General features: G+C 38.0%; 1 protein-coding gene across 7 annotated transcripts in view; it reads right to left on the bottom strand.

Moving 5' to 3' along the window:
• The window catches only part of RAP1GDS1 (Rap1 GTPase-GDP dissociation stimulator 1), a 100,851-nt gene that overhangs the window by 49,148 nt on the left and 38,408 nt on the right, over positions 1–13,295 (bottom strand). The window lies entirely within an intron of this gene.

The raw sequence follows: 13,295 nt of genomic DNA, 5'->3' as shown, positions 1-13,295 counted from the left end.
GATGCTTTCAAATAATGGCATATTTCAGGTGAATATTAGTGAGACATACAATATGATTAGACGGCAGCTATCACTGTAGAAAGCAGCATGACTCCTTAAGCCATTCATAATGGAAGTTACTTGCGTTCTCCAAAGATGGCTGTGACATGCTCTAAGTGATGACTTTTGCAAAGCAAAACAAATCCATGCGAATGCAAGTCTGTTGTTCGACAACCCTGTCTCACAGGGGCATTTTTAGAGCACTACAACGTGCACAAACTCCCTCACATCACTTAAAAGCTTCACAGTAAGTGCAAATTAAAATTAAAAAAATCGCTAGAGCTTGCCAGTAACGGTGAGAAACAGATGTAGACATTTCAGAGTTGAAAAGAAAGTCCTCTGAGCACCACTTTCTGCAGTTTCTTAGAAGCACCCTTACTCTGGTGCAAGAGCTACCAAGACAGGGTGGGCGGCAATAGTAGTAATCAATGGATTTTGGTTTTATATAGTATCTTTCAAATCTAGGAGAAAAGGAAGGATTATTATACATTCCTGAACAGCAAAAGAGGAGCCTTAAACTAATCCAATTTTTTTTTAATACAATGTTCTCTGTTTTCCCCTTAAACTAGTAAATGCATATTTTGTGCAATACAGCTAGCAGCATTTTGCAAGCACTCTAGCAGTGCTTCACCTGTGAATTGGTAATGACATGTCAGTGGGCTCACCACCTCCTCTCTCCTCCACCCTTTCCCCATTTTCAGAGCTGCAATTGATTTTTGACTTGTGGCGGCTCCAGGACAATCCACACTGCCTCTGAGCATGGGAGAGAGCCACTTGAGCTGACCCTGGACAGAAGCCAGCACAAGCCTGGCAGAGGTGACTCATGTGGGTTTTGTGGCTCACAGTATGTACACGCTTCGCTGGCTGGGAGCCCATGATGCCTAGGTGACCGAAAATGGACTAAAAGGAGATAACTTCAAGTCTGGATTGCAGTTTATGCCTCTGTACTTCTGTATTCAATTCCATCTTAGTCTTTGGCTAGGACTACTCATCTGCAGTATGTCAGTGTCGCATCTGATTACAAACAGATTAGGTATAAAATGAAGACTGATTAATTTCAATACATCATGCATAATATAAGTGCTAATTATTATTATTAACCTGTTTTCAACCCAGTTAACTGCAATTTTTGAAATGCACCGAAAAACTTTCTCAGAAGATATAATACAAAGGAGCTTATGGCTTATTTGGAAGCTTTTATAAGTTCTGACATGTAGTAGATATATTCTCCCATGGATATATACAGATGAAAGAAAAGTCTGAATTCAGAGAAAATCATGTTAGGACTAAAGACTGGTCCAGATATCTTAGCTGTCTATTAAAGAAGAGATCCTCCTTCTCCCTTAAGTTCAAAACTGAAAGTACAGAATTCAAAATTGAAAATGTAGATATCTGTGAACCTGTGTTAGTAGGCAGGAGACGTTAATGCATTTTCTTCTGCCACTCTGCTGAAATATACAATATCCAGTCTTATTTTTATGACCTGTAGTTTGATGGACTCATTACTCTGCAAAGTCTAAATTACATAAATAGAACAAAATATATCCTGCAAGAAGTGGGAAAATAAAATTAAATGCTTCTCCAGGCCAGTTGTGCATGGCAGATATGCACTGATTTATTTTATTAAGACAAGCAAGCAAGGACCAATAAGAGCACAGGGCTTAACAGACCTGTCAGAAATTGGGAAATCTGCTACCTGGGATCGCATAGCTGAAAACAGATTGTTGACTTTTTTCTTACTGTTAAGCAGTACAGGAGACACAGCTGTGTATACTCTCCCCTTCAAACCAACATCCCACTGGTTCTTGTTACCCAGGCTGAGTACCAATGTCAAATTTTTGCTAGGCACAAAAGAAGGAAGACTGATTCATTTGATTAGCAGCCAGTGTACCCCTCCTGTCACTGGGCATGGATACCCCCACCTCCGCTCTACCCTGAGTGAGTGCTCAAGTGTTATTGTTTGAGGGGGGGAAAAACACTTTGCTCTGGCATCAGACAGAAGGACAGCTACTAACTATGCAGTCCACAGAGCTCTCTGAGGTATTTTTGTCAGTAATTGCTTTGGGTATAAAAAAAAATGCCTTGGGGCGCTTCAGCTTGTCTACACCAAATCTACCTAAGCTCTGCTCTTCCTCTGCAGAACTTTTACAATTTGCACGTTAATCCAGTGTCAAAATAGAGATGACAGTATGACATTAAACCCTTGCAGGTAATTTATAGTACATCCTCCATAAAAGGCATTGTAAGGGAACATGCCAATAAAATCACTGTTACGTCCTCATGCATGTAAGTCTAAATTGTCCTGTTTTGTATCTGCAGAATAAATCAATTTTTTTCAGGGATTCTATGTTCATCACACTAAAGTTCTAATGAAGTAAGTGGGGAAAAAAAATGTGCTGAAATATACAAAATAATTTCTGAAGACATATATAATTGGTAGACATTTTAGTTACAGAAAATCAATCCTTTTGGAGGGCTTTTGAAATGCTTACACAAGAAAGGTATTTTTATTGGAACAAGATGTCTTATATACAAACCTAAAATTGCCTTGTTAAATCTAGCATTTTTCCTAAGTATTTTCTACATTCTTTTAAAGGAGGAGGGCTTAACAGGTAAATGATGCACAGGGTTGCCCTGTGGAAACTGGGAAGTCCAGATGAAGATCTTCAGCCACCCTTCAGTTTTCTGAGGAGTCAACTGTACACTCAGTTCAGGTAGCAAGTGTTGAAACACATGGCTGTAGAAGAAAATACCAAGTTGGAGGTTTTGAAGATGATTTCAGCACAGCTGTAGGTATATAAGCAGTCTGCCTGTTTCTTAGAAATGCCCAAATGGGACAATTACTTCATGGCTACTTGCAAAATACAAGCTAAGAGTCTTGTGTGTGACGCTGTGCACATGTATGTATGTGGTTCTAGACCCTGTTCTGCAGCATGCACTGAAGGTGTAACGGTGGTAGTAAAGGTCTGCAGCTGCAGACAGGATTGAAAAGCAAATAACCGCCCTAAATCAACCCAAGCTTTTCTTCTGCTTTGTTTTTTCCACTTGCAACTAGATAGTGGCATGGTTGTTAGGGCAGGGGCTTTAGGTAGCATGGATTTAGATTGCCTGCCCATACGCCTCTGTCTCTTTTTTGCTTAGCTTCGTATCACATGAATCCTGTATAAAAACATAAAAAGCAAAGGGACAGAAACTAAAGAAAAAGAGTGTGGGGCGTTATTATTTTGGAGAAGATGATGAAGGGTCATGTTTACGTAGCAGTATTTTCACTGTGATTGTAAAAAGCAAGATTTGGTTTTCCTTCTGCAGAACCTAAGACTGGAAGATAACACGCCAATGCTGCCACAGAGCTGGTACCCATACCGCTGCTTGGGCCGAGGAGAAATAGTTTGGGGTTTGCTGAGAATTAGAAGTTGCTACTGGCTTTAGCAGAGTCAACCCTCAGTTCTTGCCTTCATTTGTTCTCTTCAGAGGCTGGAGAAGGCCTACCTGGCTTCCTGTCTGCGTGTGTATGCGCAAAACAGGTACTGTTTGTTAAGGATATGAATCTGCTGCATGCTTGTTTCTAGGCTTCCTAGTGAATTATTAGAGGTTAAATTATTTTGAAAACTTATTTCAGTTGTCGTCTTTTGAATTGCTATTTCAATGTATTATCAATTGTAGTTGGAGCAAGTAAAACCAAATGTTTCTCAAGGAACAACAAAGATTTAGGCAAAATCTCCACCACATAATCTCTGCCCATGCTTTCTATAATGGAAAAAAAGGAAATTATAGCCAATGTTAATCACACGCTAAAAAATTGGCTTATGCTTACCATTTTAACTCCTTTAGCAGAATTGCATCCCTTTTCAAATCTGTTCAATCTGTCTCTTAAGGAAAACTAACAATCTAGGTGGCCTGACATTAGGGTGCCACACCTCAAAATCCTTTTGCTCTATGTGATGTCCAGATTTCTACTGCTTTCTTTTAAAGCCTGATTTTCTGTCTGCATGCACCAACCGACCCGTAGAGCACACAGTGCCCCCCATCTTAAGGCAAAGAAACTGTAAGACGGTAATAACGCCACTTTAGAAACAGCCCTTTTGCACACAGTAAAATACAGTGATGTGCCACAGCAGCATAATTGGGGGAAAAAACCTCTAAGGTTAAACCTGCAGCTTTAGATGTCTCTTTATATCACTAGATATCAAGATAAAGGGTATGTTAGATCACATAGTGCCAAAATCTTATTAATGTCATAGCTGGGTGATTAAAATATCAATATCCTTGCTTTTCATGGTTTTTGCAGTGCCTGAAGTCAGAATAATAAAGGGTGTGGGCAGGAAATTCTTTAATGCCATAGATCAGAGCTGGAGAGCTGAGCACCGTGGCTATCAAACTGCTTAATTAAGTAGCAGAAATCACCACAGGAAAAAAAATCCAATGAATGTCTCAAATTAAATTCTACACTCTCTTCCCTCTCAGCTCTATTTCCTATGAATTTTCACTCCTCTCTATTTCACTCTTTTCTCCTCTCTGCATCATTTTGTTCACCTTCAAGTGAAAGAAAACCCAGGGAGGGGGAAGGGAAAGGCAAGGCATTATCTGTCAGAAGCGCTACTACTTTGCCCTTGCTAGCAGAAGAAAACTATAGGTTCACTGTTCCTGCTCTCTATGAACAATGAGTTTAAGTTACACTATTAGATGTAACCCAACAGTAGTGGAGGCTAGCACTGCAATAATTCCCATGTTGTGGAGCTTTACATGAGAAATGAGGCACACCACAGAATTGTAAAGAAGTAGCTTCATGAGTGTCCTCTTTATTAAGCCAACCGTGTTTGCAAGGTACTCTTTTGAAAAATGTATGTATTTCTAACTGCAAAGATGTTTTATAAACCTCCTGAAATGACTGCAGAAAATTACCTTGGCTTTATAATGTCTCTCCTACATGTACTCTCATGAGAAAGAGAAAGATGAACACATGAATAAATAATGATGCGCCACGTATATCATGAAAGGAACCTTCCATCTGCTCTTTCAGAAGGCAGAAGGGAGGAGAATGAAGGGAGCAAGGGATATCTTTCTAACTGACACATCCTTCTAACCACCACAGTAAAAAATGTTCATGTGACCAAGAACAAGTATTGACGCTCTCCCCATATACGGCTGCCCTCAAGAAGCATTGTCTGTCTCCATAGCCTCCTCCTGTATTTTCCAAACCACAAAACAGAGATTTTAGTCTGAATACAAGAGCACAAAAAGTGGGTTGTAAAGAACCTCAGTGAAACAAATGATGTGCTCTCACACAACAAAGAATGCACCACTGATAAGGAGGCTTTTGCTTAACATACCTAGCCAAAAAGACTGTTCCAATAATCAAAAGTTGTGTTTACAGGAAAAAATAATCCTCTAATAATAATTTGTATATAGAAATAAATATATAAATATAACTTCCTTTTGGCATGCTCCTCCTCCTCACATGGGGAAATCCCCACAAATACAATCTGCTTGCTCACCTATCCTTCAAACTAGACCCCTAGGAGACAGGGAGGGAGGATTCTCTTTAGCCGTGTGAATGTTTCCATCATCTTGGTGTTTGCTCTGTTCTGTCTCTGCCAGCAGCAACAGGACAACTTCTATTCCTATTTTTAATGAAGAAATGGAGATAGTGCACAGATGTTTGTAATTAAAATCTCAGCTCTAACAAGGAAGGAAGGACAGATGGAGAGACAGATTCACCAACCAACTAGCCGCATGATTCCCACTGATTAAATTCTCCAAAAGCTATACCCAAAGAATAAAAGTGAATTTCAGTATGAGACCCACCCCTTGAGTAGTCCGTTGCAGGTACCGATGAAGTAATTTAATAACAATACATGCTAACTTTGCCTTCAGTGACGAAATATGCACATCAATAGTTCCATGGATACATCACAGCACAAGGCAGAATATTAAAGTTAGGCAGCTCAGAACCCCTGAGCTCCTGAACTGGATCTAGTTTAGAGCCCTGACACACAGTTTGCTGGATCTATCTGAGCTGTTAGCTCCCCCGCTCTGCCTTTCTGACTCACCCTCTGCAGGAAGCAAGCGCTTTGGTAGCACAGTTGCTGTTCATGTTTTATAATCTGCATGGACATTTTTATCTGCCTCCTCTGTTACTTGGACTAACTGGACTTATTAAAGGACCCTGGGTAAAGCCTTAAGTATCCTCATGCTTTAGTTTTTCAATCTGTATAACAGAAATACTAGGCCTCTAGCGTAAAATCCTTTTCCAAATTCAATTTAGTTTAAAAATCAAATTAGATTTGAAAGCTGTGCATTATATATGCAGGAAATGTTTCATATTCCTTTTAAACAATCTCTTAAGAGCGCTCTCAAGCAAACTCAAATGCCTGCTGTAAAATTCTGCCCAGTGCTTATTGGAAGAGTTCATCTACATATAAAGGAATTTTTTTTAGCTACTGATGTTTTAGAAAGTGTTGCTGCCAAAGTAGCTTAAGGAAAAACTAATCTAAAAAAAGATCATGTTTGTAAGTCATAAGGGACTGGGACAAAACTAAGAATGAAATTTCAGATCTGAAATTGTGAATTATACGATCTCTAAATATAATTTTTTGTAAAAAGCAGGCCTTTTCATTTGCTTCTGTACTGCATTTCAAAAGGCAGGCCTTTTCCTTTGCTTCTGTATTGCATTTCAAAAATGCAATCTAAAAAGAAATTTGTCAATTCTATTATATGGAACTGCTATTCACTGATGCCTTCTGCAAAGAAAAAGTATATAATATTTAATCTTTATTTGGCACATTGTGTATTCAATGAATAACACTTGGATAAACATCATTTAACTATCTGGCAGTAACTAAATACATCACTATTAAGAGGAATTTATGTAAAATATAATCCCACTAAGCAGCAGCGATTACCATTCAGTATCATTAGGGTATGCCAGTTTACTGGGAGACAGTCCAATAAAAAGCAGTCACCTTGATTTAGTATGTTCCAATTAAATAGGTATACTGTAATAATATGTACAGCACTTATGATGAAACATTTCTGGATTATGTGTACACAGTACCATGAAAAGGCAACAGCTTCATGAGCGAAGATGCAACAAACATCCTTCTTCAGCAAAAAGAAAGAAAGCTTTATAACACAGTATTTGAGCCAAAACTCTTACAAAATATCCATCAGGATCCCCAAATTTCAGAAAGGCATTTGACTAGAAATCTTCTCAGGTAAACTTAATGGACTGCAATGAGCTTAATTAGCTGAGCTGGCCCAATTCAGTCTGAACCTCTGGGTCCACTACAAGAGATTATCTGCATAAGAGGCAGACTAGAAATTCATGCTTGTATGAATACGCTGGTCGAGGATGCAGGTTTTTTTGCTTGACAGCTTCCTACCAGCAACCCCGTACTGCCGATACAGCTATACTGCCAAAAGCTACAAAAATAGTCTGTTTTGTTGGTAATGTTACTTTCCGAGGGATGTGGTGTAAGGTATTGCAGCAAAGGAATGTTTTAGCCAGTAGAAACTGCATCTGTTCTGTACTAAGACGGTTTCCATCCTTGCTAGTGCAAAAGCAGGCCTAAGCCTTTCCTAGCAGCAGAATATAAAACCTTCCTCAGGATTCTATGTGCTATCTTTGTTTTCTCACCAAAACTATCTATATTTATGAAAATGCTCCTGCCAAATATGTTTTCTTCTGTAATCCACTATCACCATTTATATGAGCATAAGACTTGATTTTATGCACACAAGCCAATCAAAATTATTTTGGGGCATGCAAAATATTCCCAATTATGTTAAATGTTATATTAATTTGTACTAATATTGATGTTGTAAGACATAATTCAATTACAAAAGCTAAATGTTTATGTCATGCCTCTTCCTTTAATTTTATAGCTTTATACTCCCCAACAAGAAAAACAGGTTTATATGATGCTCAGCAAAGACACTGTACTAAGAAATAAACTGGAAATACACCTTTGAAGGAAGAACACTTCCCTTGACACCTACTGTCATATAAGAATCAAGACTGATGGTAACCCAAACCAAAGGAATTGCTAAAAGAGGCTGTATATATTTTGGCTTTGAACATGCAAATGCTTTGCCATATATATAGCTTTTTATATACAAATATATCTCCTGAGCTTGGTAGGACTACCAAAACATAAGAATCTATGTCCTTAAAGGTAAGAATATATGTGAATGTTGGCAGAATCAGGCTCTTTCTTTATATTGCTTTTACTAATCTTACTCTGTGCTCTAAACGTGTGTGCTGCAGTAACATACTGAGCTAAATCAATAGAGATTCTGAGCATAAGCAGCTGTTGTAGATGGCAGTGGGAATTATGAAGATATGGTATCCATCGCTGCTTAGATACTTGCATTTAGCTTGCTGTTTTATTTCAAAAAGTTTATCTTTAAATCTGTTCCGCCCTTCTCCCATATCTCTCTTTCCTCTAAAAAAATCTTCTGCACTACTTTGTTCCTTGTTACTCATCCACTTAGTTTCATTTCTTCTTTTTTCATTTGTATTCCCTCTCTCTCCCTTGGTTTGAGTAGACATTAAATACATTATCCCTGCACCACTGATGTTCAAGGAAGCTGGATCAAGATTTAGCAGTTGCTGCACAGACACCAGTTCATGTCTCCAACATGCAAAGAAAACAGGCTGTACGAGGTACTATGGGTAGCTCAGTGCTACACTTAATAGTTTTGTGGTTTCCAAGACAAAACAGGAATAATAAAGTAGGAAAATCTTTGTCATGAGCTAAAGCCACCACCTTCCTAAATAATACTTTAATCTCAGCAGATAGCTATAGATTTCAGTAGACAATTAGCAAAAATACTGTTTTGGTTTTGTCTTTTTGGAGGAGGATGTTGTAGCTTTCATCTGCATATTTCCTTTTCGTGGATATACACCATAGATGTCTGTTGCTTGTTTAAATGTTCGGACTGGGACACTTACATATCAGGACTAACACGCAGGCATGTGTCTGCTATGTCCGAGTATACACCCATGGGTGGCTGCCTCCTCCTCCTAAGATCACAGGGGGTGACACAGGGGGATCATTGGAGGGCAGACATGAGGAGGATCAAAAATCCAACTAGAAGAGAGACTGCTGCTAGAGAGGATGCTAAAGATCAAAGAGGACTAAGAGAGCAGGGAAATCGTATTTGTCATTGGACTTAATTCCACTAGTTATCAGTTGGTTTACAAGGCCACTGATCCAATTGGTACCATTGCCTACCTATTTGCTTGTCCTATACTAACTTGATGTGCTTGTGCACTGGCTTGTGTTGTTACAGCTTACTTGTTAGTAATGTGTATTAAATCTGTGGGGATGCTGAGTGCTCTTTTTTTTATTTATATGAAACAACAGTAGCCAAAAGTTAATCCTACCCATGAGGGTCAGAATAGGGCCTAGAGATGGGTACTCTTTTGTTTTAAGCAATAATGCCGTGCATGTGTTCCCAGTCATGAAAGCATTGTTACTCAGTCACAATCCACATGAAATGATTGTCACCTCATTTTACTCTTATTCTGCTCAAACAGTCTCTTCAAAATGGAGAAAGGATAGTTTGGTGATGTTTAGGGACAGGTTTGCTTGAGCAAGCTGTGAAATGTGGAGCTTTTTCTCCATTTTTCAAAGAGGGAAAGGAGTAAGCTTAAAATGTCTAGCCAATGGGAAAAAATGAAAGTGAATTCAGGTAATGTTTATACTTTAGAATAAATCTGCTAGGACAAAGGTTCTACAACTTTTTTTTTTTTATGTCTGGGATGAGAGCGTAGTACGTCTTCTACTTTCATACTAAACTGAGAGGATCACGGAAACAAAAGATGAAATGACTATTGCTTAATCCTGCGTATACTAAAGAGGTACAAGATTTTGCTGACATCAGGTGGCACTCTCATGTGCTAAAAGTTAAGCAGATAGCTGCTTACCTGACTCTGCAATGAATAAATAAGAGTATGTACACTGAACTGTCAAAAACATCCAAAAAAGAAATAGCTAAAAATGGGTAAAGCTCTAATTTTTTTCATAAATCAAAGGCATTAATAGCAACAATAATACACAAAGAAATTCAGAGAAGCAGATTTTTTTTTTCAGTTGAACCCTGAATTTAACAATTACAAAACATCTCCAAATGATTTTTCTGCTCCAGTAGAGGAACTGTTCCATCTTCTATGGCCAGTGAAGATCAGAAAAAGGAACATCAAGTATAGGAAGAGCATGCATACTAACTAAATTCAACAACATATGGAAGCCTCAGCTACAAAGAACAGAATAAAATGAAGAATTTCCAACTCGAATATAACCTCTGTGTTAACATATGGTTGTAAGAACTGGAAATCCACCAAAACATTAAAGATGGGAAACTAGATGCCTTTGAAAGCAAATGCCTATAGAAGATTCAGGGCATTGGATGGAAAGCTTCATCACTGATGAAAGAATGTGAGAAATATGCAGTCTCTGCAGAAATCCAACATTTTCTTAAGCACTCCAGATGCTAACACATCCTCCCCTGTGATGCCATCAAATAGGAACCAACGCATTTCAGAAAACCCACTGGTGACTTTCAAGAGAAAACCTGAACAGAAGCGTTAGGGAGGAGGGCTGAGCTCATGATTTCAACACCATAAAGCCAAAACAGCACGAAGTGATGGCAAAGGCTTGCTAGCAGTTGCCCAGGAAGTTTGTAGCATGTTATTTTCTCTGATACAAGACAGTATATTCAAAACAAAACAAAACATGGCTACAGTATATAGCCAAAATATGTTTTAGGGCAAACCAAAATAGCATAAAGAAATTGCGTTCATTATGGGGAGAAAAATGACACGCCGAAGAAGCCTTAGAATAATGCTGAAATTTCCAGTGTGCCGAAACCAGCACATTAGCCAACCACATCTTCAAGGTAAAGTGCATTATTTTAAACCTTCTTCTTTGAACTGTAGGAGTTTTCCAAAATTTCTAAATCCCTTTCAAAATTGGGGCCTGCCCTCTCACTTTAAGCTTATCTTTATTGATGTGATTTTGCTCAACCATTGTTAGACAGAAACTTGTCAATTCATACTTTTAGCCTCCCAAAAAGTGTATGTAAAATAATGTTTCAAATGCATGTGCTAGCCTTTGCACTACAATTTCGTGTCAGACATTTTTCAGAGCCAGGTGCTGAAGGCTGGGATTAGTGGGCATTTTCAGCCTCTTACGCTGAGTAGATCAGAGCCAAAAATAACGTTCTCAGCAGATTTTCAGACTTCTCATCTGTCAAAACTGGGTTATTTATGTCTGCTATAACCTCTTGTATCTGAAATGCAGCATGTCTGGACTAGCAATAACTTTTTTTTTTGTTGTTACTGCAATAATTATGTCCCAGAAGGCCTGTGGTTTAAAAGAAAACTTCTATTTCCTTCTTGTTTTCTTCTTCTCAGGCAGTCCTTTCTTGTGGACCTCTACTTGAGGATCTTGAGATAACTGCACTTTTTTTGATAGGCACAATATTTATGAGACGGCTCTTAATAGGTATAAATCTGTATATGTTGTGACATAAAGTGATGGCCAATATTGCTTTCTGTTGTATTTCTCTATACAATACAATTAACCTACCATTCCCAAAATCCAATAGTACATACTTGTATTTTTCTTTGAGTGCGAGATAAAAAAAGGAAGCATTTATTACTACTTTCCAGAAATGTAAGCATACTATCTTTCCAAATACTTTTCTCCAGTGCATAAGTGCTTTACTCATTCTTTTGACAATTTTTTTTTTAAAAAATAGATTCCATATGTTAAACTATCATATTTTTCTGTTAGTTTAGCCTGCCATTGATTAAGGCTTAAATTGAAAATATCTGATCATAAATGGATGATCATAAATGGATGAAGTAGTATCCATTGTCTCACAGATCTTTTTCTACATATAACTAGTTCAGTTCTAACTACTATGTCCTTTGAATTATGATAGCAACGTTGTGCTTTTAGAACAAAACTCTTGAAACCAGTAATTGTTTTCTTTTTTACAAGATAGGTTTTGGTTCCAAAATAGAAAGTAACTTGAGCTTGTAACATTCAGCTTTTTTATTATTCGAAAAATAATAAATTGCAGTAATATAACAAGTCTAATGATGCCACTGGAGCTGGTGTTTAATACTGTCATTTTTCTACAGTATTAGCACTGAGAATTTCTGTCAGTCAGGAAAGCAAATATGCCTCTCTTGCATCTTTAACGTAACTTTCACTGTGCTGAAAGAATGAGATTTCAGAGAATGTTCCTCTCTAAGTTGTCATTAAAAAACCCCCACAAAATACCCTTGAATTCCAAAGTTGCTAAATATGACAGAAACTTAGCAAAAATATCAGAGTAAATATACAGCTTTCATAACTATGGCTAAGACTTTGAGGCAGATGGCTGTAGGCTGCAGACAAACAAGTATGTGACATTTGTGTGTTGGTCGGAGGGCAGCCTGAAGCCCAGGGGAGGGACCTTGCTCACCCCTCTGCAGTGAGCACTGGGAGGTGACACAACTGCATTTCCCCGAGAAAAATGCATCCACATTCACCTACCAGAGCTCTCCTTCCCCCAGTTTCCTCCTGTGGATTTTTCTGCAGACTTGAATTCTTTTCTTCTTTACACACATTATTATAAAGCAGCTACAACATAAGCTGTTTATTACTCTAGCCCATGGGGGGGGGGCAGGGAAATGACCCCTGTTTGTCAAAAAGCCTCAAATTTTAATGTAAGGAATTCTGACATATTAAACACAAAATTAAATTTCATTTTGCAATGCACAGTTAATCTCAGAGGTTTTTTTTTTTTAAGCTGAATAAAAAAAAGCTGCAGAACCTCAGAATCATATTCTCTGACAAAGTAGTTCCTTGGTTTTTGCCTTTTCTGATTGTTATGATCATTCTATGCTTCATATACTGTAAACAGTCTGCTTCCAGATCAGCAAAATTCTTTCTTGACAGGAACACATCAAACCATGTGAAAGAATCCAAATTCTACAGAGCAGACAACGGAGTAATTTGTTTCAATACATAGTTTTAAAAAGAAAACACATGCAAGAGATGAATTTCACCTCCTGATTTTGTAAAAGGCAGTATTTCATTCAATGCATGGCTGATACTATATTTCTTTGCTGCTAACACTGCTTATGCTTATGCACCACAGCCTTCCTTTAAAAATCTAAATTATGGAATGTTTAGCAATCTAGACATGGTGAACACTGGCAGGTGGAGAGAGATCAAGCATTTGTGTTTTCATTTCAG

This window comes from Grus americana, chromosome 4, assembly GCF_028858705.1.
Source record: "Grus americana isolate bGruAme1 chromosome 4, bGruAme1.mat, whole genome shotgun sequence".
In the NCBI taxonomy this organism is placed as follows: domain Eukaryota; kingdom Metazoa; phylum Chordata; class Aves; order Gruiformes; family Gruidae; genus Grus; species Grus americana.
This window is presented reverse-complemented; position numbering and strand designations above follow the sequence as displayed.